The sequence below is a fragment of the Brachycentrus maculatus genome, unplaced genomic scaffold (assembly GCF_059751285.1).
Source record: "Brachycentrus maculatus isolate JH-2025_06_01 unplaced genomic scaffold, ASM5975128v1 h1tg000271l, whole genome shotgun sequence".
Taxonomy (NCBI): domain Eukaryota; kingdom Metazoa; phylum Arthropoda; class Insecta; order Trichoptera; family Brachycentridae; genus Brachycentrus; species Brachycentrus maculatus.
The window spans coordinates 715,485-729,204 of NW_028281022.1; the positions used below are offsets into that span (position 1 = coordinate 715,485).

General features: G+C 33.3%; 1 protein-coding gene across 1 annotated transcript in view; it reads left to right on the plus strand.

Annotated features, from left to right (window-relative positions):
• LOC148305522 (uncharacterized) overlaps nt 1-13,720 on the plus strand; it is a gene marked incomplete at its 3' end in the record, with an annotated part of 370,669 nt that overhangs the window by 243,356 nt on the left and 113,593 nt on the right. Inside the window, exon 5 of the mRNA XM_088266575.1 lies at nt 4,948-5,002. The remainder of the gene's footprint in view (nt 1-4,947; nt 5,003-13,720) is intronic.

The following is a 13,720-nucleotide window of genomic DNA, read 5'->3' on the forward strand; positions in this document are numbered from 1 at the left end:
GTCCCAGTTTCGATTCTCAGGGGGGAGTGTAAATAAATATGATTGATTTTACATTCCAATATTTATTTAATATTAATTACCCTGGACTGGTCCCTAAGTGCAGGAGTGATCATCAAGTGCCCTTGCCTTCATGAAAGTAACCATCAAGATAACACAGTGTCGATACGATGCAGTGCCCTATGCGCCATTGGGTGAGGATAAGTTTTAGAGATGGAGTATATTTTGAAATACGTACGTTATGTAATAAATATGCACTTATTTATTTACAAAAGTATGTTCTTTATTTTTCTCATCTTATTTGTAAATAGATGTAAGGCTTTGATGGATTCGTTTTGTAATATGTTTACTTCAGAATACGCTTAGATACTCGTAAAGTAATCAATCTAACGTATTGCGTGGGAATCCGGGTGACATGTTGTACATATTTTGCTAAAAATAATTATGTATAATATTGTTTGAGTAAACAAATATAAAATAAAGAAAATCTCAAATCGTTCTCCCAGAGAGTAACATTTTGCGAACCTTTAAGCATAGAATTCGTTAAATTAATTTTTCGTTTATCAAAGCAATATACAATATTTGTTTATTTTTTTATTTTTATTTCAATCATAATTTTGCTATTTTTTTAAATACTGAAACTCTTTTTTTATGTAAATATTGTTTTGTTTTGTAATACTACATAAAGTATACAAGAACTTCTGAATTTGCGAAACTATATTCTGATGGTTATATGAACTATGTCAGGAGTCACGCTACATGCAGATTACCAGAAAATTTTACTACAAAAGCGTTTTCAAAGAAAGTAATGAATTATCGCGTGACTACTCATCACTACCTAATCTTTTAAAGTGGGGATGCTCTTTTGTTTTTTTTTTATTCAAAGTTATCGCACATACAAGTCGACATCTTATCACTATCGTCTCAACTTGATTTTTTTTATTTTGAAGGCAAAGCGTTGATGATAAGAATACCTTGCTGTTTAGAACTCCATATAAATAAATCGGAAAAATTCAAGTTAAGGTAAAGGTGTTACGGTATCGAGTCGTATGAATTTGCGACAACTTTATTCCTTCGAAATTACTGAAATATATGATAGTGTGATTTTTCGCATTGAGCCCATATACTCCCCGTTCGTTTACATTTATACAGAACTAATATTTTATTCCCACCGTTCCGTTTATTAATGTTGAAAGCGTATAATGCAATGAGCCGTGAGGTGGTGGTAAGTGATTATTTACCATATACCGTGAAAGGAAGTGATGTTATCGTTTGATCTTGCAGTTCCCTAATGAGCTCAGATTCATATCATCCAATCAAAATTAGCGCAGGCTTGTGGTGAAAGGTGATTAAACAGCCCTATTTGAGTATTAAAATTGAGGCTTAACATTTAGGAGAAGCGTTTACTCATCGGCTTTTAATTTAACCGATAGCTCTGCGGGAACTTAGGTTAATAACGAACTCGTACGCCATTGAATACACCTAATAAATTTTCCCTCAATGTGTATACCCGCACATAAAGAACAAACTCCGCTCAAGATAGATGGCAACGAGCAATTAATGAATCAATAAACAATTTGTCGTTTATAATTAAATGGTTCTCGTTGTCCTATTAAATTTGGATTGAATCTATTGTATTATTGCTGAATAAGAGTGATTTATATAATAGCTGTTTCCAAACACTTAACGAGATGTATTATAATATAATTTAAGTACGTCTCTATACCCTTCAAAGGAATAGTACGAAATTTCCTGTGTAAGCTCGTAGAGGCGCATGAAACAGATGATTAATCATTTTAATGATACCCGATTTGTACCTGTAAATTTAAATTCGTGAACAATGGCATTTGCATGCTACTCTAGGCGAACGAAATTATCTTTTGGAATTACTCTCGATTCCCATTAATTGGAAATGTGGAAGGCTCCGCCGTCGGGATCAGATACGACTGTAAATTCACAAGATGGCGGAACTGGCGTAATCTCCCACCTTATATCTGTCATTAAGTTGAGACTTATATTTTAGCAGTATCCCGATTATACGCGACCCCTTCCACTAGTTTTCAGTTTGACACGTCCTGCGATATACATTTTCTTGATTTGTCTGTATATCAGCAGCCGAGCTGTGAGTTTTATAATAATATAAGCGAAGGGGAGTACGGCCTCGTTTTGTTATGTTCCTCGGGGGATGTGAAGCTAATCCGTTCTGGAAGCAATCAAATCTGTTCTCTACAGCGCCTTGAGCACACTGGTACTGAGGGACACATACACGTTCCAGATTACCGAATAAAGTCTTACGTAATATTTTCTCTTTATTTTCAGTAACCTTTTTACTTTTACTGCAAAGTAAATTTGAATATTCACTTAGTTTTAAAACCTCATATCCCACGAGGCTCGGCAGACTTTTTGCTTAATAAGGATTTATATTTCTGGGAACGCTTCATTTTGCGTTGCTAAGTACTTAATATTACTTTACATAGTATGTGTATTACTTTTGTACGTAAGTGACGCCGACGAATATCTTTTTGTAAGTCGTAAAGCATTTTTTGTAATTTTATCCTTTGTATTAATATCAGCACGTTGCGATGGTGTCATCTTTTTTACTCCAGCACATCCAGTATGTACATTTATATCTATTTATATAGAGCAGCATTATGTCCCCGACCATCTTTTAAATTTGTTATTTTCAATTTACGAGACGGGGTTCTTTTTTATAAAGGAACATTACCTGCAGAGTCTCTATTTTAAAAGATCTGTCTAAAAGTAGGATAGTGAGAATGCCGCAAAAAAGGTATGAGAAATATGACACTAATTAATTAAGTAATTGAAATATAATCGTTTTTTTACCAATTGACGAGAATCGAACCTACGCGTAGCTACGTTGCCAGTTTTGCAAAAAAGCATGTCCCTAAGTGCTGTCACTACTTCAATGGATTATCTCAACGTTTTATATCTTTTCTTCCGGATAGGTCTTTTATAATATATTTTTAGTCTTCATTAATTACGAGAGTGTCAAGTTTTCACTTTCGCCTTAATTAGGCTCTAGGAAAGTGGTATTATATCCGCCATCAGTACGCCAGAAAGAAGCAAGATGTTTTCAAGTCTCGAATTTTCTGGAAAACAAAGTTTCACTTCATTATCCATCTTCCCCACCTGAGACTTTCTCACGCACTTAGTCTTGGCACTTCTGCACTTAACTCAGATAGGAACTTGACTCTCATGACGCACTTTTACCCATGGAGTAATGCTTTGCTGGTCGAACTTGCTTCAACAAGCTAATGGCTTTACGCCGTCGAGATCTCATGGTTTCCGTGACCATAATGCCTTAACAAGAAAGAATGGCCAAATATGTTTTCCAACCCTCTATCAGTTATATCTTGTAAGTGTAAAAGTGTCAAGCTCAATATAAAATTCCACTGTGATTGAAAAAGTATTTTAAATAGTTTTTTCCTCTACCTCCTTCCCTAAACTCCCATTTTCCTTTGCCCTCCTTATTATCATCTATTGCAATTTATGTTTTTTTATGACAATTTTTATTTATGTTTTTTATTTATGTTCAAGTACTATTTACCCGCTGATTGCAAACAGCTTTATATGGTATCAAACTTTTTTTGATCGATATCACTAGTCTGTTAGGTTGGTTGGAACATATTGCTTTTTAGCAATTAGCCTGCCAATGTGCTTATTTCTTTTTTGTACATAAATTTTAGATAAATAAATAAAAATAATTGTATTTTTGCCATAGTCACAACCTTTTTGATACCTTTCGAAAAAATGAAATGACAACTAATAATAAGAGTAATAATGAAAAAATGCAGCTTGAGAATATTAAAGAAACTTTTTTAAGCCTTCTCATAGATTTTAAAAACAATTTACAGAATAATTGTAATGAATTATATTTTTGTGGATAATCAGAAATATTCATAAGTATATGAATGTTAAATATATGTAATTTTATCAACCTTTACAGTGAAATATAGATTTACCAGCGAAATCTTGCAATTACCTCGACAAGAGTGATATGTTTCAAATCTTATACTGTTGCTCACAATTTTTTTTTTCATTTCGTCAATGGAATAAAATATATTCTAGGTAGGTACCTTTAACGTTTTTTTACCTTTAACGTTATTTTCATTCATTCAATATTTGTCCCTATGGGTCATACCAAGGGATGGAATGGGAGAGGGTTAACGGTGAAGGTGGTTCCATATAACCGCTGGATTACCTCTTTTATGATCTGCTCCTAAGGCAAGCGCCTAGCAACCCGGTGAGATTAAATGTCAAATTATTTTTCCCTCCAAAAGCCAACTGAAAATCTCATTACTGCTCTTTTAGCGCGAAACGGTTACCTTTCTTTCTCTTAGAAACGTATATTCTATCGGGTCAAACGGCGTATTTAATATTAAAATTCTTTCTCGGTGTTCTTGTCACAAATTCAAATTTTCAAAAATAAATATTTTGCTTGTATCCTAGATTTTATTTTTAAATATTTACTGTTTGTTTTTTTTTGAGAAATCAAGACACGTTTTTGAATGTTACACGTGTGTAAAGTGATCACTTAAACCAGCCTATGACGGTCGTAAGCCCCGTAAATGCCCAGACTTCCATATTCTTCTTCATCTTTGATGAGATATCAAAAAATAATACGTTTTAGTGCTTTCAAGTTTTCCAATACCTTCATTCCCCAATTCGAGGAAATCGTCTTCAATGAGAATTCGTACAAATAAATGATTCAGCGAAAACTAAGTAAACTCAATTTCTTTTCCAATTTTGTTTGAACCCTTACAACACTTTACATTATCGAATTAATTTTCTTTTCTTTTTAGCGCTAAAACATTGTAAAATATTAGTAGTAGCCCGAAAACAAAAGGTGTGTAAATTTGTGAATTTCAGAATTATGTGTTCATTCACAATCAACTATTGTTTTGTATTAATCTTTATTATTTTTTTCAGGAAACCTCATTCTCAGTGGAAATCCAACACGTGGAAAAATTGGAAATTCTAAAAGGTTAGTTGTTTTTAATAATATTTTATGACCGTTATTTTAATTCTGCCACCTTGAATTGTCAATTTTCAATATTTTGTCTTTTCCATTTTATCGTAATACATTTCTAGATTTGCTTATTGATTTGGTATGTATTTTATTGCAAATTGTGTACCAAGAAACTTAGTTCCTTTGATTCATTATCTCTCTCCTATGAACTAGGGAAACGTCCACACCATGCCAATTGCTAAATAGCAAGTAATGTAGACTGTTCTTTAAAATATATAAAACGTCTCTTCGAACTCTTGGATTCGGGTAGAGTATTCTTTAATCCTTTGTACTGCGGTGTTCCTTGAATATTGATACTAATACTTTGCCCGTATTTACTCTCATAATCAGTTGAAACTCTTCCTGTAGACTATCCATTCAACTTCGCACAAAGAGCAGCCGTTTCATTTACCTTTTCTTTCTTCTCCTATACTTTTATTCTTTGCCATCCCTTTGAAAATTTTCAGAGTAAATTATTTCTGTCGCAATCAATTACAATACAATTTTGGTGAAAGTATAGTACTTTATTATATTAATTTAACAATAAATTTTGTTTGCTCATACACATTAAATTAAGAGCCATGTTCAAGGCTTACTACCTGTCGTTGATTGGCTTGACTGATCACTTTATGGACATGTGTACCATGAATAAAAATCCTTGTTGCCTGAATTTCTGAAAGTTTTATACGTGGTGGTACAACAACCGCTTTCGTATTTTAGCTGGAATTATCAGTTAGAACTGCCACCTGCAAAAAACTTTGTGCAGTATTAAGTTTTCACTTTTGTATTTAAGAGAAAAAATGTTTTTGAATTAATTTACAGCTCTTTGGAGACATCAGAAATTATTTTTATTAGTTTTACAATTTTTTTAAATTACCGAAGATTTGATAACTTTATAAATAAATATCATATCTACTCGCGGACCCTACATTTAATCTCCCGGGCCATATGTTAAGATAAAGTATATTATTAAGTTTCAACAAATATATTTTTAAATTAAATTTTTTTTACAACAATTCTCATGAAAATACTATTTTCCTTGTTTATCTGGCTGGTGATTAGTTTTTTGACGCTTAACACGTGCCCAGTACGCGTTGGGTATAATATCACAAAATATAATATGAAATTTCCAAAAACGTAGTTTTCCTGAAGGCAATACATTACAATCGATCAGGATACCTTGTCGGCCAACTGCCTTCTACACACATTCCCAATAAGAATAGCTTTTTCTGTTAACTGAATATTAGTTCCCCTTTGTGATAGATCTCCCTCGCTAAGCCTATTTCGCAACGAAACTCTGAAAAATCTTTTCTTTTCTCCCAATAATGTTTGGTTCGTTTATCCAATTTCATCAACTCTTTTTATAACAACTCCGATAGTTTGTTGAATTATTTTGTTCCGCTACAGATCGAGCATCCTAATTACGGTTGTTTCCTTTGCTCTTTATTTAATGAGAAATTTCGTCTGTCACGAAGATTCCGAACACGCTCCGAGTATGCAAACAGTTCGCGTAGCGAGTTGTCTTTAGTTAATACAACCGGTACAATGCTTAATTAAACTGATATCTCCGTTTGACAGACACTTAGCGACAATGAATTGTCGACGCCGGGGAATATATCCGCGATGTTAATTAAATCTCGAGAGACATTCACGAGTGAGAAGAATGACGAAACGTTGTGGAGATCCTCTCGGCTCTGGCAACTTTTCATATTACGAGTATTTCGCTTATTAGGTACCACCTGTGCGCGCAAGAAAAAGTATCTCTGTCACTTTTTTTCGTCTTCGAGATTCTTTTTAATGAAATTCGTGTTTAGTCCTCTTAACTTTCTCGCATCATTGCTTGTCAGGATAATATTATATTGATTAGTTAAAAGCCGCGAGTAAGAGTGTCACCGAGGGTGACAAATGAGATTTCGAGCTCCCTAAATATCTCGCTAGTTAGTTAATTACGAATTTCGTTGACGCGATTCGAGACGGTGCAGTTTTGGAATGGGTGAACATTAACACGATAATATTCTTACTGAGCCCATTAGAATACCACTGACTGCCGAGTTAAGCCGTTTGTTTGAAGTAACTTGGACCTCACAGCTTGGTTTAACTGAATATTTTTTAAAACTATTAAGTGGTTTGCTAATTTTTTTAAAACCTTTTTTACATTCTCTTTATACTGCCGTGATACTTCCGTAGCATTATCAATATAATATTTTCAAATACATTTTCATATACACATATAACATTAATTAATTTTACTCTTTGTATTAATTTTTGCCATTAACAAAACACTTTTGTGTTTGCAATCAGTCCAGGGTACTATTAAAAAAAATATTAGATTGAAAAAAAGTACCCTGGACTGGTACCTGAAGCTGAGGGCTAATCACCTTTCCCTCATGTGTTAACGATCAAGATAACACTGCGTTTATATGATACAGTGCCCTATGCACCATCGGGTGTGGATAAGTACCCCTTGTTATTTTTTAAAAATAAGATGTTTGTAATCTTAATGTCGTCATTATTATTCCCTCGTGAACATTGTGAAATTATGATTACCTAATTTAAATTATAACGTTAAATCAGGGAAACGTCGAAATCGTGATTTTTAATAAGTTGTTTTTATTTACAATATTTTGAATGTGTCCAAGATTTGTGAACAAGTATTTGGACACGCTCAAAATGTTGTGAATTATAAATTATATCTATTAGTCCCATGATTCGCTCTGGTGATGAGTGCGTTGGGTCCGCACTGAGCGCCGTTAATGTACCCAATTATTTTCACAGTTTTCTGGTTTCGGGTTGAGCCCGTGGCTTCGCTGCACGAAGTATGGCTGTTCAGTGTGGCCAACCTAACCTAACTTACCCAACCACCTTCACGTGATGTGGATATTGTTCGGTGGGGGGCGCAAAGCTAACGAGATACTCCGCCACAGAGCGTGTTTTAAATCAGTTTGTACTTTGGTGCATGAATGAATATTTCGATTATTCTGGCTCGAGAATATATCGCAGTCGTACAGGAGAAAGTGACCAGCTAACAAAACGTAAAATGTTTAGGAGGGCCGCTAATATTTTATATAATATAAAATACTTATATTAAATATTGGTAAAAAATTAAGAAATATACTAGTTGTCACTACATTCTTTACATGTGTCGCCTCGGTGCTCCCCACAAATTGGATGTCCGTCGTAAATTTTACGAATGTCCCGTAATCTTAAGTCAAGTTTGATTTCGTCGTACCTAGATGTTCCTCACCCTAATTTCTCATGAGCGTTTGATGTATAATCTTCAAACCATCTAACTCTCATCATTCGTTTGTTTCACATAGCCTAGCCAATGTAAGAGTTCAGACCTTTTCTATTTTTTTTTTTAATTTTACATAGTTGTATTCATTTTATCTTATCCTATAGTTCTATTCCATGTATTTATAAAATATTATCTACATAAATAAAACTTTAAATATTTGTCTAAAAATCTTTATTTTCCTAAAGTTATACGCCTTTTATATAGCTGATATGCCTGTGACAAGTACTTCACCTGTGGCAGTTAAAAAAAATATATAGCTTATTCTGTTTTTTATTTTTATTTCAAGGGTGTAATTTCGACCCCATGTTAATTTATCATTGGGCGATTAATTTCGAGCCCTATTTATTTTTTTAATTTTATTTTAAGTAAGGTTGTTTGTTTTAGATTTTAAAATATACATGAAAGGAAAGATCAATAGTGAAATACACCTATTAAGTGGGTTTTCCTCGGGGATGATTGAGTTACCGCGGCGCTACACCCCTGTGATCGTCTTGTTAGCGGGGTTTTTAATTTTCCCATCCATGAAATGAAAGCAATTTCCACAGTTCGTGCGGTTGGGTTTTTATTAAATCTGTTGAATTATGAATGTAATGATTGCATAAGACTCACGCGGCGTAAAATTAACAGGAGGATGCCAGTTTTTATACCACTGGGAGCTTTAATTTAACCCGCTGAGAAACTGATTGGCATCATTACCTTTCTGTACAGTGTAGCCATTGTTACTAACAAACAAAAATCTGACGGACACCGTAGTTTTTTTTACCTTATCAGTTTTAATATTGTAAATCTTGACGTTACATAAGAATTCACAGAGCTATCTCTGCCTTCGTGAAATCCTCCAAGTCTTAAGTCCGCAATGCAAACATGTTACTTTTTCTCATATTTTATTTATTGTTTCGGCATTAACTTTGTCGTAAGACATGTTACAATGATTAAAGAAAACACTTCGTTTTTTACCACTTGAGTAAAAAAAAAGTGGTAAAAAACGAAGTGTTTTCTTTAATCATTAGTTTTTCTCATTTATTTCAAAATGCATTTCGGCGGGTTTCACTATGTAATTTTTTTTTTGTTCTCATGCAATAGGATAAATCATTGATTTTTTAAAAATACTATTGAAATTATGTTGTAATTATCCACGTTTTTGTAATAAATATCCATATCTTATTTATGACCCAAAAAATATATTATATTTTTTTGCATCATATAAACGTCGAGTTATAGAAGAAAAAAAAGTCTTTTCATTCATCATTTACACGGGATGCACGCTGTATACTTTATGAGTCTATTTGGTTTGGTCATAAATATTTTGTTTTGTTTAAAGTATTTTTTCTTCAAGAATGTCTCCATTCTAATCATAGTATTTTTAACGCTATCAAAATCTTCGCATACAATGTAAGGGTGGATCCAAATAGCCAATTTGCCGTAAGATGCAAGGGTGGTACGTGACTTAAACAGTAGCAGAACACTTCGTCTCTTATCCTTCTCCCTCTCTCCTTTTCTTCCTTCAGCCCCAATTGTCTCCACAAATTCCTCTTAAATCCTCTGCCATTGTATCGAACTTGACTCTCCTTTAAAACATTTTTAGCGATTTACATTTTTAAGGCTTTAATTAATTGCAGACTTTCTTTTAAGACCCAAGTTTCATTAATGCTTTGGGCTGTAATAAATGCATTAATTATTGTTGACATCAATTGCAATCCTATATTGAATATCTCGTTTTTTATTATCAACGTTACTTTATGATAATTTTGTCGATATAACTATCGTTTCCTATCCTTGATATCTGTGGAGACATCTAATGTATCTCAATATCTGGCTCTCAGCCGATAAATTCAGTGTTTTAATGCCATGAAATAAATAATTTTGAATAATTTCTATTGAATCGCAAAGAGATGCTTCTTTTTTTTTATTTAATTTTATTAGGAATCAATGAATACGGGAATGGGTCTTTTATTTATTTTTTCTCCTTTACAGGTGAAAAATTCAAAGCGTTTCAATTATTGATTGATTTTTCAGTGATAGTTGGCAAAATTTTATAATATGTAATTGAATTTTTGCATTTATAAATAGTAAGTGATTCCAATCTACATTCATAAAGTGATTTTAGACGTAACTATATTAAAAATTAATATGAATAATGGATCAGTATGGAAGTGCACTAATGCTGGAGTATAATGTTCACATTTTAATATAATCCCCGCGATTTCAACACCTCTTAGAATATATAATGTAATATAACAGCTCTTTGGAAATGTGCTCCATTCTCAAGGTTTGAATGCCAATAGAACCATCCCCAGTATTTTAATCACATCTCCGCAAGTTAAACACAAAGCAGTGCACCGTTCAAGTCTCGGGGATGGTATAAACCTGAATTTCACCCCGGCTATGAAAAGTCCTCCCCTATCGGAGGGTAGAGGGTACAGCAACTGTAGCGAACCTCAACTCTTTCCACTCTTATATTCATGTATAATGTGTCTGCGATAGCTGAACACTGTTCCACTCACCCAATACTCTAAGTGGGAGTTGGTACAATTTAACATTGATTGAACAGTGAGAATTGATATTATTTCATGGATTACGCAAAGTTTCAACATTCTTCACTCCGTAGATCCTCCACTTTTGAATGCATTATTACAAATACGATAGAAAATTTTCAACCCATCCTGTGTATTCCGAGTATTCCGTCTTATATTATGTATTTTTCCCTTTTCAATTCTCCGCTTTATATTTTTAATCAAGGTTCTGAAATGTTATTCACAGTTCGAAATATCCCACTATCATTCTAGAAACTTGTTGTCAGCTTAAAGAGAAAAAATTAGGTTTGACAGAATAAAGTACAATAAGTGCACTAAAGATGTTTCTTAACCTTTCCAGGAGTAGAAAAATTGATGTCCAACTTTCGCTGGGGAGTGGGTTCTTTTGACATGAATTTTTTTTTTCACTTAATCGATGTATTATGTAGATAGGAATTATGTTAAAATAATATTTTTTTAAAAAACACCTCCTCGAAATATTTTTCAATGACGACAAAATTACACACAAATATCCACAGATGTCATTGACATACAAGTAACATCATACTAACTGATAGACGGACTTCGACGTTCATTAACGTCGATACTTCTTTAAGGAAAATTCGCACCGACTTTCATTTACGTCCATACTCCCGGAAAGTTTAAATTTCTTGGCATTTGTATCCGCCACGAATAAAAGAAAAACTTTTCGTTTAATTAATACAATAATGCACATGATTTTTTTTTGTTCAAATTTCAATTTTAATAGAATTTTCTGAAAATTTAATAGTTTTGTTTTGTTTTTCATAAAAGACTAATTCTATTGCGGATGCAGAAATGTTGGAATTCTAACTATCCTCATAAAATTTCCGCTGTAAATTGTGAACTATGCGTCTCTCACACATACACGCACACGCCGACTGGCTTTTCCATATGTACATAAATTCTACACACATACAATCCCTCACTACGCTTCGTGTCTCGATAGCCCTCCAAATACCAAACTAGTGTTGGTATTCATTTAAACATCCCCTTGGAATTCTAGAAGCCTCGCCCTGAATACACTAAATGCGCTTTTAAATAAATACAGCTTTTATGATCCTTTATTAACTTGATTATGTTTTACGAAGCTAGGGGACGCTCCCGGTATCATCTCTTGGCAACAAAACCTGTATGTATACAAAAAACAAGAAAATAAATATTTTAATGTTTTATGCTGTCGTTGTGATTTTTTTCCTACCGACCCGGGGTATTGATTACTTACGAAAGTTACGGATTTAACTACGTAGTGAAGATAAATTTAACAATACTTGTGGGATTTTATTTCTAATGATTTTGAAATATTTCTCCGTATTGCCAGGGAGTTATAACCACCAAAAAAGTCAAAGATTTTTTTATTACGAAGATAAAACGTTAAATTTCATAATCCATCCATATTTCTATTTTATTCATAATTGTTCTAAAATCTTTATTATTTATGCTTCGCTTTGCATTATTATTTGCATAATCGTTACTATGTATTATTCGAAGATTACTGCTTTATTTATTGAGCAATCTAGTCGGTTTTCATGATAATTTATTTGTATTTCTTCCCCACATTCATCATGTACAGGGCAGTGTAGTTAATGGCTACGGTTATCTACCCACATTATTATATCGACTTAGTTCCCTTTGCATGTTTATACGATTCAGGATACTTCCGGCGATGCACGGTTGGCGTTGCGTCGGGTTGTTCCTTTGTGGTTATTTTCCATTCACTGCATCAAATGGATAGGGTTAGTCTAGGTCCTTATTATTTACCACATTGCTCCAAAGGTGCTGGCTTATTATTGTAATAATTCATTTTAATGGTTCAATACGCTGAGATAAACGATTGCTTATCATACAGTTAAAGATACTCAATATAAGATACTCAAGATATTCAGATATTATTTTTTGTGTGTAAAACGTAGACGCATTACGGTAACACGAAATATACAATACACCCTGTTGCAGATGAATACACTAAAAATCCAGTTAGATATTTCTCATAGTAAACTACGGAATATGTAATTTTTTGTTTTTTTTTCACCAGTAAAAAAGTGGTACAGGCGTTTCATTCATTACCACGCGACTACTTCACTCTTATTATTAAACATCCATCCCATTATTTTCGGCAGAATTTCTTCATGATTTTTTTCTTAAGAGTATAAACAGGAATTCCTCATATCGTTAGAAGAGGCCTCCATCCAGCAGTGGAGAGACGGCTGATAAAAAAATATCCTCCCAAATATTCGCGTTTTACCCCTTAAGCAACTGCATAATCATAATTAATTGATAATACTAATTGTGTTTCATTCAAGAAATTACATAAACGAACAAATGCACTAACCATTATATTAGTAATATACATGTATTTTTGATTTATCATGGACCTTATGTTTGAACATGTTAATCATTAAAGACGAATTGTAGATAAAATTAAATTTTCCCATAGTTAAATTAATTAAATTAAAATAAAGCATCCGATGTCTTATACCAAGTTCCATTGAATATTTTTCTTTAAAATAATACTAATGTTATCCATTTAATTGTTTCATGGCTGTATCCGTCGTACAACATTAATTGAAATACCATTTCGTCGTCCTCTGCACATACTTTATGTTGTATAGGTATGTAGGGACATAGAACGTATATTACAAGGTACCGAAGGGTGACTGGGGGACATACGTCCTATGCGAGACGCATTAAAGTCGCACTTGCTTCAAAACAAAGCTTGGTAACTAACGTCGGGTATGTTTTGTTTTTTTTTTTGTTTAATCCCTCGTGAGGGGGCGCCCCTATCACCCCCGTTTACGGGGAAGCTGTGATTGTTCCGAATCAGCTATTTGAAGATTCTAATCCCGG